Source organism: Myotis davidii, unplaced genomic scaffold, assembly GCF_000327345.1.
Source record: "Myotis davidii unplaced genomic scaffold, ASM32734v1 scaffold244, whole genome shotgun sequence".
Lineage (NCBI taxonomy): Eukaryota > Metazoa > Chordata > Mammalia > Chiroptera > Vespertilionidae > Myotis > Myotis davidii.
This window is the reverse complement of record NW_006294993.1, coordinates 1341010-1355437: the sequence shown is the minus strand read 5'-3', so window position 1 is coordinate 1355437 and position 14428 is coordinate 1341010. Positions and strand designations below refer to the sequence as shown.

Below are 14428 nucleotides of genomic sequence, written 5' to 3'. Positions count from 1 at the left end.
GCGGCTAGGGCTCAGGCGGGGCGGCTGTGAGTCGGCACGATCTCGCATCGCCCCGCATCCAGCCGGGGCATCTGCCCTTCAACGACTCAGCGTGTCCCCGCCCGCACCCCTAGAACCGCACAGCGTCCCCAGCGACGGCCACACGGGATCCTAGACGTTTGGCTACACTCCCCCCACCCCAGTTGGACGGGGTGGCCTCCGGAGCCCCCCGCGCAGCCTCCCCGCTCCCCCAGGCCGGTTTTCGGGTTATTTCCCTCAAAGCGCCCCACGTCTTCCCCATCCTGCAGGTGTGTGTGAAGGTGCTGTCTGCTCCATGTGTGTGGCCGTGGTGGGGCCCTGGAGGGAACCCCATTGGCAGAGGGACAGAGAAACCCCACTGCAGATCCATGCTTCCCTGGGGTGTCAGGTCAAATTCATACACCACCCACTGCAGTTTGGTAAAAGTGTATTCAAACAAGGAAATGGATCAGGAGGGGCTGGACCCCCGCCCGCAAACAGTGCAGGAAGGGTGCTCATGGCCTGGTGGGTGCAGGAAGCCTGGAGGACATGTACTGAGCACCTGCTGTGCGGGTGGGGGCGCGGGAACCTGCCCTTGTGCCAGGCGGTGCCTGTGCTTGGAGACAATGTGGGCCAGGCTGAACCCTCCCGCTCAGGGCCATTCCCTGTCCAGGGAGGGCACTGGAGGACGCCCAGGAAACCAGACAAAACCCAGAGGCCAAGCTGGGATTTTGTCCCAGCTGTTTCTGCGTTTGGGAGGCTCCTGACCCAAATCCGCCTCAAGGGAAGCCCGAGGGGGTGGGGATGGGGCCGCAGCTTCTGGCTGGCAGCTCCCCCCATTCTCTGAGCCAGGCCAGCCGGCGTCTGTCCACGTGAGACCCTCTGGACAGTCCTGGGGGCCAGGTGAGTTCGTGGGGCCACATCCTGCTGGTCCTGGTGGGGGTCCTGCCCCCCTCCCCACAGCTGCTCCCAGAAGCTTGCACCACCTTTGGCATCTTCCTGCCTGCCACCCCCTCCCCAGCTTCCTGCAAATCCTGAATCAGGGGGGCTTAGGAATTGGGAAACAGGCAGTGGGAACAACCCTCCCTACCCTCTCCCTCTCCGACTTCTTAACTCTGTAACTTCACTTTTGTTCTCCACCTGGGGTTGGGGGCGAGGAGAAGAGGCAGCTAGTTCCCTTTGCGGAAGCTCAGGGTGGGGGAGGGCCGGCTCAGAGGGTGGGCAGGAGACCTGGAGGAATCTGGAGTCACCAGACAGGCCGGCTGGGGTAATTTATGATCCCTTGCAAAGGACAGCTGCCTCCAGGCATAGTGGCCCAGGATGGGGGATTTGACCTGCCTCACCCTCCCTCCCTCCCTGCCTGAACCCCCCCATCACAAACACCACAGCAGTACACTCCTGTCCCCAGCACCCTCATGATAGCGGGGGACCCTGGCAGTCTAGAGGCTGGGTAACCCTCCCCTGATCTAAGCTTCCCAATATCCCTGGAGGGGCCAGTGGGCAGAGGTGGTGGGTAGGCTCCCTCTGAATCCCTAGGTCTCCACCCACCGCCCCAAGAGCCGGAGGGGCAGGCGGCTGCGAGAATGTGCTGAGTCCTAGCGCCCGGCTGGAGGAGGGTTCGTCACAGCTGCCAGGGAGCAACTGATGGCTGTGGGAGGTGGGGAGGCAAGAATGTGGTGCCCACCCTCTGCCCCCACCGTGTGCCTGAGTGTCCAGCCAGGGAGGGGACAGCATGGAGAATGTGGGCTTTGAGGGGAGGGGAGCTGGGGAGGGGAGGGGAGGCCCATTGCTGCCCACTGTCACCCCTGCTGCCCACGTCATCCCCAAGTGCCCAGCGAGTGTGTCTCCCGCCTTCCTCACACTCTCGGGCCACAGTCACCTTTCCTATTAAAAACTGGAAAACTGAGGCCAAAAGGTCCAGGGGTGAGTCAAGAGCACAGAGTTAGCTACTCACGGCCTCCCCCAGATTCCTGGCACTCCCCCCAGATCACGTAGCCCAGTGTTTTGTCCTAATGCCCAGCAGAGTCACTCCCAGTCCTGGGGCGGGGATGCCCCAAGGAATCCTGTCTTCTTCCCCCTCCCCACTGCAATAGCACCCCAGGAGCCTCTGCTGCCCATCTGCGGGATAGGTGTGGGACCTGCAGGCCAAGCCCTGCTCACCTGGCTCAGCCAGAGGCCCTCCAGGAAGCAGCTGCGCCGGGCACCCACTGCTCCGCACACAGCGTCCTGGTGCATACGACTAACAGGTGGCTGTGCCGGCCTCAGGCCCCAGGCCCCAGCTGTCCCTGAGCCCTGCACCCTGAGAGGAGCATGTCGAAGCCGGGCCGTGCAGTGTGGCGTGAGGAGGGGAGCCGAGGCTTCCTGGCCTGTGTTTGTCTCAGAGGAAGGCGGCGAGGGAGCTGGTGCTGTGGTTTGAAGCAGTGAGGCCATCCCCTTCCTGGTGCCCTTCCAGGGAGCCCAGCAGGCAAGCGCATCTACACGCAGGGCACAGAGAAGCATCTCCCCGCAGGGCACAGAGAAGCATCTACGGGTAGGGCACAGAGAAGCAGGTGCTCCCAAGGCTGACCGGTGGCTGGCGCTGGAAGCCCCAGGGGTGGAGGACCACATTAGCCGGGTCCCTGAGAACTCTCAGCTGGAAGCAGCCTCATCAGGTTGTACACCCAGCGTGTCAAACACAAAGGCGACCACGGGCCCAATAAACAAGGTGTAAGGGTACATGGGCCTCAAAAAAAACAAAAGCTTCCATTTTCGTAGAAATGTAGGTTTATGTCAATAGGGACATGCTGAATACAAAGGGCTGAAATAAATGAGTCATCGTCAGCATAAAATAACAGAACAGGGCCTCTTTCCCCTTCCCCACGTGGGAGTCTGTACTTGTTCTTCAGTAAATCTCCACCTTTGCTATAAAAAAATAATAGAACATTTTAATAGAAATTAATATCTTTCTTGAACATTAACTTACCAGACACTGAATAACTGCACAAATTAATAAGTGTAACGCAAATAAACCTATTTTTCTTGTTCTCTGAAAGCGAAATATTTCCCGTTGTGCACACTAAACAAGTCGGTACAACACTAATGATGTGGCCATCGGCCGCTAAAATATTCACTGCTGGTATTAGTGGAGAGAAATGGTGCGCCTGCCGTAAGGGAAATGAATGCAACACGATTATAGTAATCAGTCATTAGTGAACGTTGTAGTTCGTTATTAATAATTATGTATAACAGGATATTGTAAAAATTATGTTACAAAATTTTTATTAAAACGTTTCTTACATACCGTTATATTGGCTGGGCCGCAAAAATACTTGCTGTGGGCCGCATGCAGCTCGCGGGCCACGAGTTTGATAGGCTTGGCCCAGCAGGAAGGGAGCTCTCCCGCCTCTGCTGGCCGCTGCGGAGCTGGAGCCTCCCATGGCCCTCGGCTGGCACGGTTCCCTATGGGAGCCAGCCCAGCGCCTGGGACTCGGGGCCTAGACCTGAGGCCCAGCAGGAGGCCCAGAGCAGCAGCTGGACCCCTCCCAGGCCAGGCACCCCTACCCTTGTGGTCTGCCACCCATCCCCCTACCCGAGGGCTGCTGTCCTCAGACGAAGGGGGTCAAGGGAGATCCCTGGTTTTTAGCAGAAGGACGATCGGGGACAGGCCCCTGTCACTCTGGAAGGAGTCCTGCCTTCCCCTCCCTGCTGCTGTCTGGACTCGGCCACCTTTGGGCTATACTCAGCTTCCAGGGCATGAGGTCCTGGGAAACCTTAGAGGCCACCAGGTCAAGGAACAGACAGTTTTGACTCACACACTGCCTGGCCACAGCCCCTCCTCTGGGAGCCTTGTGACCTCTGTGTCCCTGATCCTCAGGCATCCTGATGGGGGGAGGGGCACAGACAGGCTTAGGTGTGCTCTGGTGCCAGAGGCCTGGGCTGGCCAGCCCCGTCCCAGGTCCTGGACTCTCCGCAGAGGTTCCCCAAAGCTGCCTTCCCCAACTTGGTCACCTTCCCAACAGGCATCCTGGCCGGGCGGGCCGGGCCCTATAGAAAGCATGAGTACCTGGGTGCTCAGGAACATGGGGTTGTGGCTCTCGATGGGGTGTCAGCCTGACGTCAGAGCAGATACCGGAGTCCAGCGGCCAGGGCCCAGCTTGGATGCCCCCTCCATGGCTCAGTGCCTCCCTCCCAGGGCTGAGTGTTGGAGAGCCCCCTCCTCCGCTGACACGGGGCCCCTGAATCTGTGGAGACTGGAGGAATCAGAAGTCGCCATGGGCAGGCTGTCCCTGGTGGACTGGAACCCTTTGATAACAGCTCCAGGGGCTCAGTGCCTGCTGGGCTGGCCGCGTGCCTCCCCCCAGGCAAACCGGGCTCCTGTTTGGCTTCAGATGAAAGCCAGGCCCCTGGCTGCGCTCAGCTCTGCCCCCGCTTCTGGTCAGCCCTTGCCTGCGGATCCTCCAGTCCCCGGCCTGGTTACCTCCACCCTGAACACAATAGAGCACCTCTCCCCCCACCCCCACCTGCCCCCCGCCTTGACGTAGAAATGTCCAAACCTGCAGAGAATTTTTATGAGATTTATTTGAGCCAAACATGACATTGCCAGGAGGCAAGATCTCAAATGCTTCCCAGAAATGACAGTTTTCCAGCTTCTTTTATGCATTTGGATTAAGGAAGAAACGTCCTGTGGGTGGGAGGGCAGGGTAGCCCAGTTCCGAGCACTGCTGTGTTTTAGAAGGAGGGTCAAAGGCACATGTCAAAGGTGTGTGAACCCAGATGTACAGAGACAACCGACGGGCTGGCTTCAGACAAAGAATGCGTTTTATGCCTGGGGCACGATAACCCAACACCACACCTGCCCATGTAGGGATTTATGATCATCTCACCTCGTAACTTCCGTAGACCCCCTTTTTTGGTCCACACTCCTTTGTCTGGCCACCTCCCTCTCTCCCCGCCCCCATTCTGGGCCCGCCAGGCATCTCCCCAGCGAGCCCATGTCAAGTCCTCTGCAAGTGCACAGGGCTGGTCCCACAACAGGCTGCTCTTAGGACCCAGCCCCATGCCCCTCCCTGGTGGAGGGGGCGCATCAGGGCACCTCCCAGCACCTTACTGAGTTGTGAAGTTGGGAGCCCAGGCCTCCTGGTTCCAGATCCCCCATATGTCTCTGTGTGTCCACACCAGTACCCCACCCCATCCTTGCCACCTACCCAATCCATACCCCAGCCCTGGAGGGAACGGGCAATGTGTGGGGACTCTCCAGCACAGAGGCAGCCCCAGGCCTGGCCCGCCCACCCTCCTCCCACATGGGACCTGAGCTCCTGTAGGTCCCTTCCCACGCCTGGTCCTTGGCGGCCTGGCCAAGCTCTGGTTCCCGTGGGGGCAGGGTGAGGGCTCTGCAGCTTTTCCACGAGGTGCCCACAGACGGCCTTATATGGCCAGGAGGGCTCCAAGCCCAGCAAGCATCTGGTCTCAGGAAGGGCAGGGATGGGACAGGACGGGCTGCGGGTAAGCGATGCCTGGCTTGCCGCCATCGGCCCCCCACCCCAGCCTCTGTCCTCAGTGCCTTCAAGGGGCCAGATTAGCCCTGACCCCTTGCCAACTTTGGATCTGCAGCTCCCCAGGCCTGACCTGCTGGGGCTGCCATGGTCATGAGTGCAGTTTGAGATCAGCCTGCCCCTCCTGGCACCACACAAACCACACAAATGCCCAGCAGGTGTGGCCCTCCTGCCCACCACTGGCCTGGGGCCAGCAGCAGCTGGGCGGGACCTTGACCAGCCAGGCCACTTGCCCTGAGCAAGTCTTCTCCCGCCTTGGCTGCTTCCTCAGAGCAGCACCAGACAGCTGGCCCGGGCTCTGCTGGGACTCAGCTCCCCACAGCACACTGCCCAGCTCCCCCTCCCCCTCCCAAGCCCTCCCCTTCCCTTCAGCTCTCCACTGCTCTGTCTCTGCCTTCCCCGCTCTTGTCTGCATTCTCTCCCTGTCTCTCCGTCTCTCCCTGTCTCTCCGTCTCTCCCCGCAGCTGCCCTAGATTAGCCAAGCTCAGCCACTCCCTCCCCCAAGTCTGACCTCTGAGTACCTGTGTCTTCTGGGCATTTGGAGAAGGGACTTGTTTCTGATGAGGGGCAGCAGCCTGGCCACAGAGCCACTTCCTGCCAGGCTTTCCCACCCGCCTGCCTGGGGAGCTCTGGCCGCAGGGCCCCAGCTCCTGGGTACGTGCCCAGAGAGGCGTGAATGAGTGTCCAAAACTTGTATGTGACTGTTCATGGCAGCGCTGTTTCTAACCACCGCAGTGGAAGCAGCCAGTGTCTATCAGTGGGCAAGGGGTGGGTAGATCCCCTAGCTGCCCCCTTCCTGCTCCACCCTCAGCTGCACCCGTAGGGGCGGGGAGAACAGCTTCAACCTCCTGATGGGGAAACTGAGGCTCAGGGCCCTTCAGCGGGGAGGCCGGCTCCTGGAGGAGGCTGCCAGGGACCAGGCGGCTGGTGCTCCTCGGTCACTGCCTCTCCCAGGTGTCAAGAGGGAGGCTCAGCCAGGCCGAGCCCACCTCAGACAGGATTGTACGCGCCGGGTGGGAGCTGTGGGCCAGGCTCAGGTGGGAGCGGGTGCCCGGCTGCCTTCAGGTGCAGATGGTGGAGGCACTTACCTCAGGCGCCCGTGGACCACCCACACAGCCCGCTGCATCCTGCTTCCTGTGACCAACAGGGAGGCATGGGCCTGTGTTTAGGGCCGTGGTTCTCAATCTTCTGGCCCTTTAAATACAGTTCCTCATGTTGTGACCCAACCATAAAATTATTTCCGTTGCTACTTCATAACTGTAATGTTGCTACTGTTATGAATCGTCATGTAAATATCTGATATGCAGGATGGTCTTAGGCGACCCCTGTGAAAGGGTTGTTCGACCGCCAAAGGGGTCGTGACCCACAGGTTGAGAACCGCTGGTTTAGGGCCATGGTGAACCCAAGACAGCCAACCCTAAACCAGGAAATGACTCAGTCTGCTAGGGGTCCGTGTGGTCTGCAAAGGTGGCTGCCACGGCCCCTCCAGCCTTTGGGGAGCGCCTGCTTGGCCCCCGTCCCTGTGTGGGCCAGCCTGCTGGCTCCTCCCTGGAGGCCTGACAGTGAACCCCCCACATCCCCCAGGAGGCCTGACTGGGGTTCCCCAGGGGTCCCCAGTGATTCAAGTACAGCCCCAACCACTCCCATCTACTGTCACCCCAATTTCATTAAAGGATGGCCCAGGACACCAGAAAAGGGGGAGAGGCATAGAGGTCCACCTAGGCTGTGCTGGCCTGGGAGCCCCCATCCTGCCTGTCCATCTGGGAGCCTCCAGCTCCATTGGGCTGGCAGGGAGGAGAGGGGTGGGCCAGGTGGTCTCCCTCCAGGATTCCCTCCCTCCACCCCCTGCACTCATAGAGGGGGTGAGCTCAGCTCCAGACTTCTGTTTGCCTCAAGTTTCAACATTTACAAAACATTGGTCCTGGGCTCTTCTGGAGAGACACTTCCTGGGGGAGTATAAACATGTGGGCTCCGAGGCTTGTTGCCCTAAAAAACGATTGAAACCTGTAAAGAATTTTTGTGAGCTTATTTGAGCCAAACTGTCAGCAGACAGTTTGGGAAGCAGAACCTCAATGAATTGAGATAGTGCTCCGGAGAATGGCGGGTACATCTGTGTTTACACATTGCAATCAAAGGAGGGATGCAGGTGGGTTACATGACATCCACTGGTGATAGACTAGAGGGGCGGGAGAAAGCAAAGTGGGGAAAGCCCTGGAATTGAATACAAAGTAAAATAATAGGTTCAAATTTAGGTGGGTGCAGGAATAATTTACATGATAATGAAGGAATCTGTGGTCTCTGTCCTGGGGCCCAGCACATTTGGTTGTGTCCCAGGGGCTCCAGAAAAAGGGAAGTTACAAGTTACCCAGACATTTTAAGGATATGTTACCATATATGCAAAAAGACAGACAGGCTCAGTTAAGTTAAAAGCTGACCTTGTCAGTGAAGATACTGGCCTAGGATGTAACTACCCACCATAACTGCTTTTAAAGTTTAATTATGACCATCCTTTGTGGTGACTTTAGGTCTCTGAGTTTGAAGACTGCCATGCAGGCCTCCCCTGAGCTTGTCAGGGTCGCATGTGGCCCCTTCGTCCCCAGGCTCCTCCAGGCCCCTCCTGGGCACCAGTAGGGGGTGGGGGGCGGGCTCTGGGGTCTAAAGCTGAGAGTTCCCAGCTCCCTGGGCTTGAGCTTGCCATGTGCTCTTGCCTGGGCCCCGAGCAAATGAGCTCTTTTCTTGCCTCACCTCCACCATCTGACTTTGGCCCTTTGGCCACATGCCACCCTGTGCCAAACAGCCAGTGCCCTCAGGCCTGGGCTAGGCCGGTGCTAACGGGCACCCACTAATGTCCTGCTCACAGACGGGGAGCCCGAGGACCCGAGAGGCTCTGCCCCTGAGTGACACTGCTCCCGGCTGGCCAGGAGCTCTGCTGATGGCCACACAGGCCTTACCTGCAAGGTCTCAGCTCCCAGCCCGGAAGGTCTGTGGCGGCTGGGCCTGCACCCACATGCTCTCTAGCAGAGGCTGACCTGAGTGTCCTCAGCCAGGCCCGAGGCCCCTGTTCCAGGCACTGCAGGAGCTGACACAGACTGCCTTCCCGCCCCGTCTCTGCCAGGAATGCGCGAGCCTCCCACCGCCTGCCCACCCAGGGAGGAAAGCAGCAGAGGCCCTGGAGCTGGGCCCTGGGGGAGAGGGTGGTGCAGAGCCCACCTCCCGAATTGCCCAGGCCAGCACCAGACCCACCTGCCCCCTGCCCTCACCCCAGTGTGCCTGGCACCCCCAGTCTTCTCCTCAGAGCTGGTCACTGCCTGACACTGTCTCCTCCTCAGAGCGGCCTTCAGCTGGGTCATCACCCTCAGAGCCCCAGGCCAGGCACCGTGGGCATTCTAGGCTGAGGCCTCCCTGCTGGCTGTCCCGGGCCCTGTCGGGTCCTGAGCAGCATTCCTGGCTTCTACCCCTTCGTGGCCAGTAGCACCATCCCCTCCCCCAGGGTGACAGCTGGGCATTGCCATGTGTCCTGGGGAACCGCCCAGGTGAGACCCGCTGCCCTAGGCCCTCCTGAGATGAGATGTGTATGTCCTCTTCCCCAGGCCGTGAACACCCTCGGGGACAGGACAGTCTCTGGCCCCACAGAGCCTCCTGCCCACAGCCACCTGCACGACCACAGCGGGTGGAGGGGTGATGACTGCCTGGCTGGGCCCTGCTGGCACCCAGGGCCTCAGAGTCCCCACACTTGCAGAGCTGGTGGGGAGGGGAGAAGCTGCAGGGAGCCAGAGGAGCTGGGCGGGGTGGGGCCAGCCAGACAAGCCCGGCCAGGTCCTCTCACCTGGGGCAGGAATTTGGGTGCAAACCTTTGCCTCTGGGCATGTTCCAGCAGCTACTAACACCTGGCTGGCTTGGGGCCCAGAGAACAGGCCCTGTCGCTACCCAGGGGCCTGAGGAGTAGGGCCACCTCCTCCTCTAGTCCCCACTCAGGGATCACCAGGGCTGGGAGGGGAGATGGGAGCTCTAACCGCTGCTCCTGACGCGCCTGAAGTCCCCTCACTCCCCTCCTCGCTGTTCAGCCCTGGGCGGCGGGATCCTCTGCCGCATCTCACGCTCCACCCGGAGCCCGAGGCTGGGTTTAATCCCCCCTGCACCCTAGCACTGTGACCTTGGGGAGCCACTTCCTCTCCCTCAGCCTGTTTCTACTCTGTAACATGGGTTCATTAGCTACCTCCTCACGGGGTTGCCATGGTCCTTCTTGATGGGGCCTCACCAGGTGCCAGGCCGGTGGTCAGGACCTCCCCAGGGCCTCGGTGGCCTCCAGCATGCTGCCATGTGGCCACTGGGCACACCCGTTCCTGTGAGCCCTGCGTCCTCGGGCTCTGACACGCGGCGCCAGGGCTGCTTGCTGACCGGCAACGCTGCGTATTCCTCCACGGGCAGGAAGAACCAGGCCTGAGACCTATCCCAGGTCACCTCCCAACAGGCCGTAGATCAACCGGCAGACTGAGCAGCAGCAAAGGGCTGGGCATGAGTTGCTCCCCTGCGCACACCTGTCCCCAGGCACAGACAGGATGCGGCCTTTCAGAGCCACCTGCCCTGACAAGACCCCTAGCTGCCCCTTTCCTGCTCAACCCTCAGCTGCACCCGTGGGGGTAGGGAGAACAGCTTCAACCTTCTGATGGGGAAACTGAGGCTCGGGGCCCTTTCCGCCCAAGGTCAGCGATTAGCCTGGAGGCAGGACATGGGCTCATTCTGTGGGGTCAGCTAGGGGCGCCTGGCTGGCCCGGCCTTGGGGTGGAGGCGGGCCTTGCTGCTGGTGTCTGCAGCCTGTCCCTTGGACCTGCAGCTCCACTGGGTTTGGCTGGAATGTCTTGGCCTCTGGCCAGCAAGGCCAGCCCTTGGAGTGTCTGCTGGGACAAGCCGGCTGGACACACTGTGTGCTTCTGGGATGGAAGTGCCTCCTGTCCTGTCACTAGGCTCAGCCCTCCGGCCAGTCACCATGGAGAAGTCAGAAGATGGGGGGTCTTGGGTGTTTCCCACCTCACAGTGTCTCTGCTGGGGGGGCCCAGGCAGGGATCTCTGTCGGCTGGCCATCCAGGTGGACTCCGCGCACAGGCCAGGCCCTGGATGCCCAGCCCCCAGCACCTTCACCTATAACCTGGGAAGGATCCACAGGAGCTGAGTGGGGGAGGGGACTGGCCCATCCAGACCCTGACCCAATGCCAGCGAAGTCAGTAGTGGGCCCCCCCGCCTGGTGGACACGGATATGAAAATTCAGCGGACGGGACACCTGGGGCTTGTGCTCTTTATCACGTGTGGGTCATATCTCAATGAGAAAGTCTAACCAAGTACAATGAATAAGGTAGTAAAATGGAGCGGAACAAGGTGCCGGCCCGGCTCCTCGGCTCCCTGGCTCCTTGGGGCTCTGACAGCCGGCGAGTAAGGCTGCTGAGGGCCCCGGCTCCCCTCAGGCCTGACCCACGTGTGTCCCTGAGCCTCACCCACACAGGGAAGGGCCCTGATGCCTGCATCCCTCAACCAGAGGACAATCCCAAATAACCCCTGGGGGGGGGGCAATGGTCCAGGACCTGCTGGAGGACGGCTGGCTGAAGCCTGTGCGCTCCCCCACTCCACAGTGCCCTCCGGGGTGAGACTCTGTCAAACGCAGGGCAGGCCAGGAGCCACTTCCTCTTCCTCAGCCTCAGCTCCTGTGGAGGTCTGCGTGGGTGGAAGCCTGTTCCTAGGCTCTGATCCACCAGTCACCCTGGGCCCCGCCCAGGCCTGGAAGGAAGTTTCCTCACTTGGAGCTGTTCCCTTCCACACACAATGCACTTTGGGCTGGCCTGGCCTGCCTGGCCCAGAAACAGCTGATCTGGGAGGAGGAGGGAGCCTCCCCTAGAAGAATGCACAGGCACCTCCTGCCTGTCTGTGAGGTGAGCCCGAAGATGGTGCTGAGAAAGTGCAGGGGGCCACACACTCCAACCAGATCTTACCGGCCACTGTCACCTGCCTAGGCAGTCTGAATGGGCACCTGTATGAGACTGGGGTAGTTACAGTGCAACTCCTATAGTCAACGGCCCAGGATTCAATATACTCATGTGACCGGGGGCCACACATAATAGCAATACTGACTGTGATGGTGTGATGATGGTGATGCTGATGGTGATGATGGTGATGCTGATGGTGATGATGGTGATGGTGGGGATGATGGTGATGATGATGATGATGATGATGATGTAATGGGGATGATGGTGATGATGATGGTGATGATGGTGATGATGTAATGGTGATGATGGTGATGCTGATGGTGATGATGGTGATGGTGGGGATGATGGTGATGATGATGATGATGATGATGATGTAATGGGGATGATGGTGATGATGATGGTGATGATGGTGATGATGTAATGGTGATGATGGTGATGCTGATGGTGATGATGGTGATGGTGGGGATGATGGTGATGATGATGATGATGATGATGATGTAATGGGGATGATGGTGATGATGATGGTGATGATGGTGATGATGTAATGGTGATGATGGTGATGCTGATGGTGATGATGGTGATGGTGGGGATGATGGTGATGATGATGATGATGATGATGATGTAATGGGGATGATGGTGATGATGATGGTGATGATGGTGATGATGTAATGGTGATGATGGTGATGCTGATGGTGATGATGGTGATGGTGGGGATGATGGTGATGATGATGATGATGATGATGATGTAATGGGGATGATGGTGATGATGATGGTGATGATGGTGATGATGTAATGGTGATGATGGTGATGCTGATGGTGATGATGGTGATGGTGGGGATGATGGTGATGATGATGATGATGATGATGGAATGGTGATGATGGTGATGATGATGGTGATGCTGGTGATGGTGATGCTGGTGATGATGGTGATGGTGATGCTGGTGATGCTAGCGGTGATGATGGTGGTGATGGTGATGATGATGATGGTGGTGGTGGTGGTGATGATCGTGGTGGTGATGGTGGTTGTTAGAAATAAGGCAAACCCCCAAAATCAGGGGTCCTGGCAACACACAAGGATACTTGGGAGCCAGACAGCAAGGCAATTCCTTTACTCCTGCAGGAGGTGCGCATGCACAAGGTCTGGCAGCAGCACATTAAGCAGGCAGTCCGCTTGGGCTTTTATTTCTGACACAGTGATCTGTCTCTCACTCTTCATTGGAAGAGCTTAGGTTCCCAGTCTTGCGCAATTGGCTAATTTATTTATTTTTAAATATATTTTATTAATTTTTTACAGAGAGGAAGGGAGACGGATAGAGAGTTAGAAACATCGATGAGAGAGAAACATCGATCAGCTGCCTCTTGCACACTCCCTACTGGGGATGTGCCCGCAACCAAGGTACATGCCCTTGATCGGAATCGAACCTGGGACCCTTCAGTCCGCAGGCTGACGCTCTAGCCACTGAGCCAAACCGATTAGGGCAGCGATTGGCTAATTTAAAGGAAAGGGTTGACCTTGGCCATTTCAAAATGGCGGCCCGCAGGGGAGCTACACGTCACGTGAACAAAAATGACGGCTGCCAAGACAGGCAGGCCAAAATGGTGGTTGCCTAAACTCCCTTCTTTGACAGAAAAGATGATGGTGATGGTGGTGATGATGGTGATGGTGGTGATGATGGTGAAGTTGATGGCGATGGTGGTGGTGGTGGTGATGATAGTGAACGTGATAGGGATGGTGGTGGTGGTGATGATGATGGTGATAGTGATGAAGGTGATGGTGAGTGCTACCACACTGAGCACCTACTGAGTGCCACACCAATTCTGAGCCCTGCCTGTGTTAATGCATTGAATGCAGATGGCCCAGCACTGTGGGATGGTTCTATTACCATTGTCCCAACTTCACAGCTGGAAGGAGGAGGCCGTCAAATAATTTTTCCAAGGTCACACAGCCAAAAGGCAGAGGGAGTGTAGGAGCTTCACCTATAATTCAATGTGATATTGGCAGTCAAGGTTCTGCAGAGCGCTTTGGGGTGGAGGGTGGGCAGGAAGAGGTGTATGCTCTGGAGTGGGTGAGGGGGCATTCAGGGACCATGTGTAGGACGACCCTGTTGAACAGCTGCTACTCTGAGCCTCTGGGGCTGCCCTGGAATCTGCAAAAAGGGCTCAGCTCAACAGTGTCTTCCAGCGCCAGGTCCTCCTGCCCACCATGCCCTCTGCACCACCTGGCCTCTGGCCCTTTCCCAACCCACCAGCAAGGGGCTAGGGACCTAGAGCCGGAGGAAGGTGGCTCAGCCCCCTCAGCTAACAGGGAGATAGGCAGGCAGCAGGGCTGCGTGCAGGGCCAGGCGTGCTCTTGGATGGGTGGCAGTGGCTGCTGGGGACAGTGTGGGCAGGATGTGGGGATGTTATCTCCTGGCTACCAATACCTGGCAGTCTGCCGCTCACCTGTCCCCTACGGTTGCCAGGAGGCCCTGCCCTGAGACCCTCCCCCGCTCCCTTCAAGGGACCACTTTTCCTGTTTGTGTGATCCGGACTTTGGACAACAGGGTTTCTCAAAGAGGGGCTCCTCCAGACTTCATGGCCCAAGAGTGGGGAGCAGTTTCCCTTCAAAGAACTTGGCCTTGGGACCCTGCTCCAGGCAGAGAATATCGTGATGCCTTGTGTGTGTGTCCGATATTTTGAATTGTTTTTTAATGTGGTAAAATCTCTCTCTATAAAACCCTAATATGCAAATAGACCAAATGGAGGAACAACTGAACAACTGGTCCCTTCGATGTGCACTGACCACCAGGGGGCGCGTGCAGAACATGGTGGGCATCGCCTGCAGCGAGGAGAGTGCGGAACATGGCGTGCATTGGCCTCGGTGGGATGATGGAGCAGGTGAGCAGGGATGCCAGACCAAGGCAGAGCTCTGGTTGCTGTAATCGG

General features: G+C 58.4%; 1 protein-coding gene across 3 annotated transcripts in view; it reads left to right on the top strand.

The window, feature by feature from the left end:
• The window catches only part of RPS21 (ribosomal protein S21), a 22462-nt gene that overhangs the window by 3284 nt on the left and 4750 nt on the right, over nucleotides 1–14428 (top strand). Inside the window, exon 1 of one of the 3 annotated variants that reach the window (XM_015567716.1) lies at nucleotides 6571–6575. The exons of 1 other annotated variant lie outside the window; for it this stretch is intronic. The gene's annotated coding sequence lies outside the window, so the exon portion shown is untranslated. Of the gene's footprint in view, nucleotides 1–6570; nucleotides 6576–12494; nucleotides 12502–14428 lie in introns of those variants that run through there. One more of the 3 variants, XM_006769544.2, reaches the window with a different exon arrangement.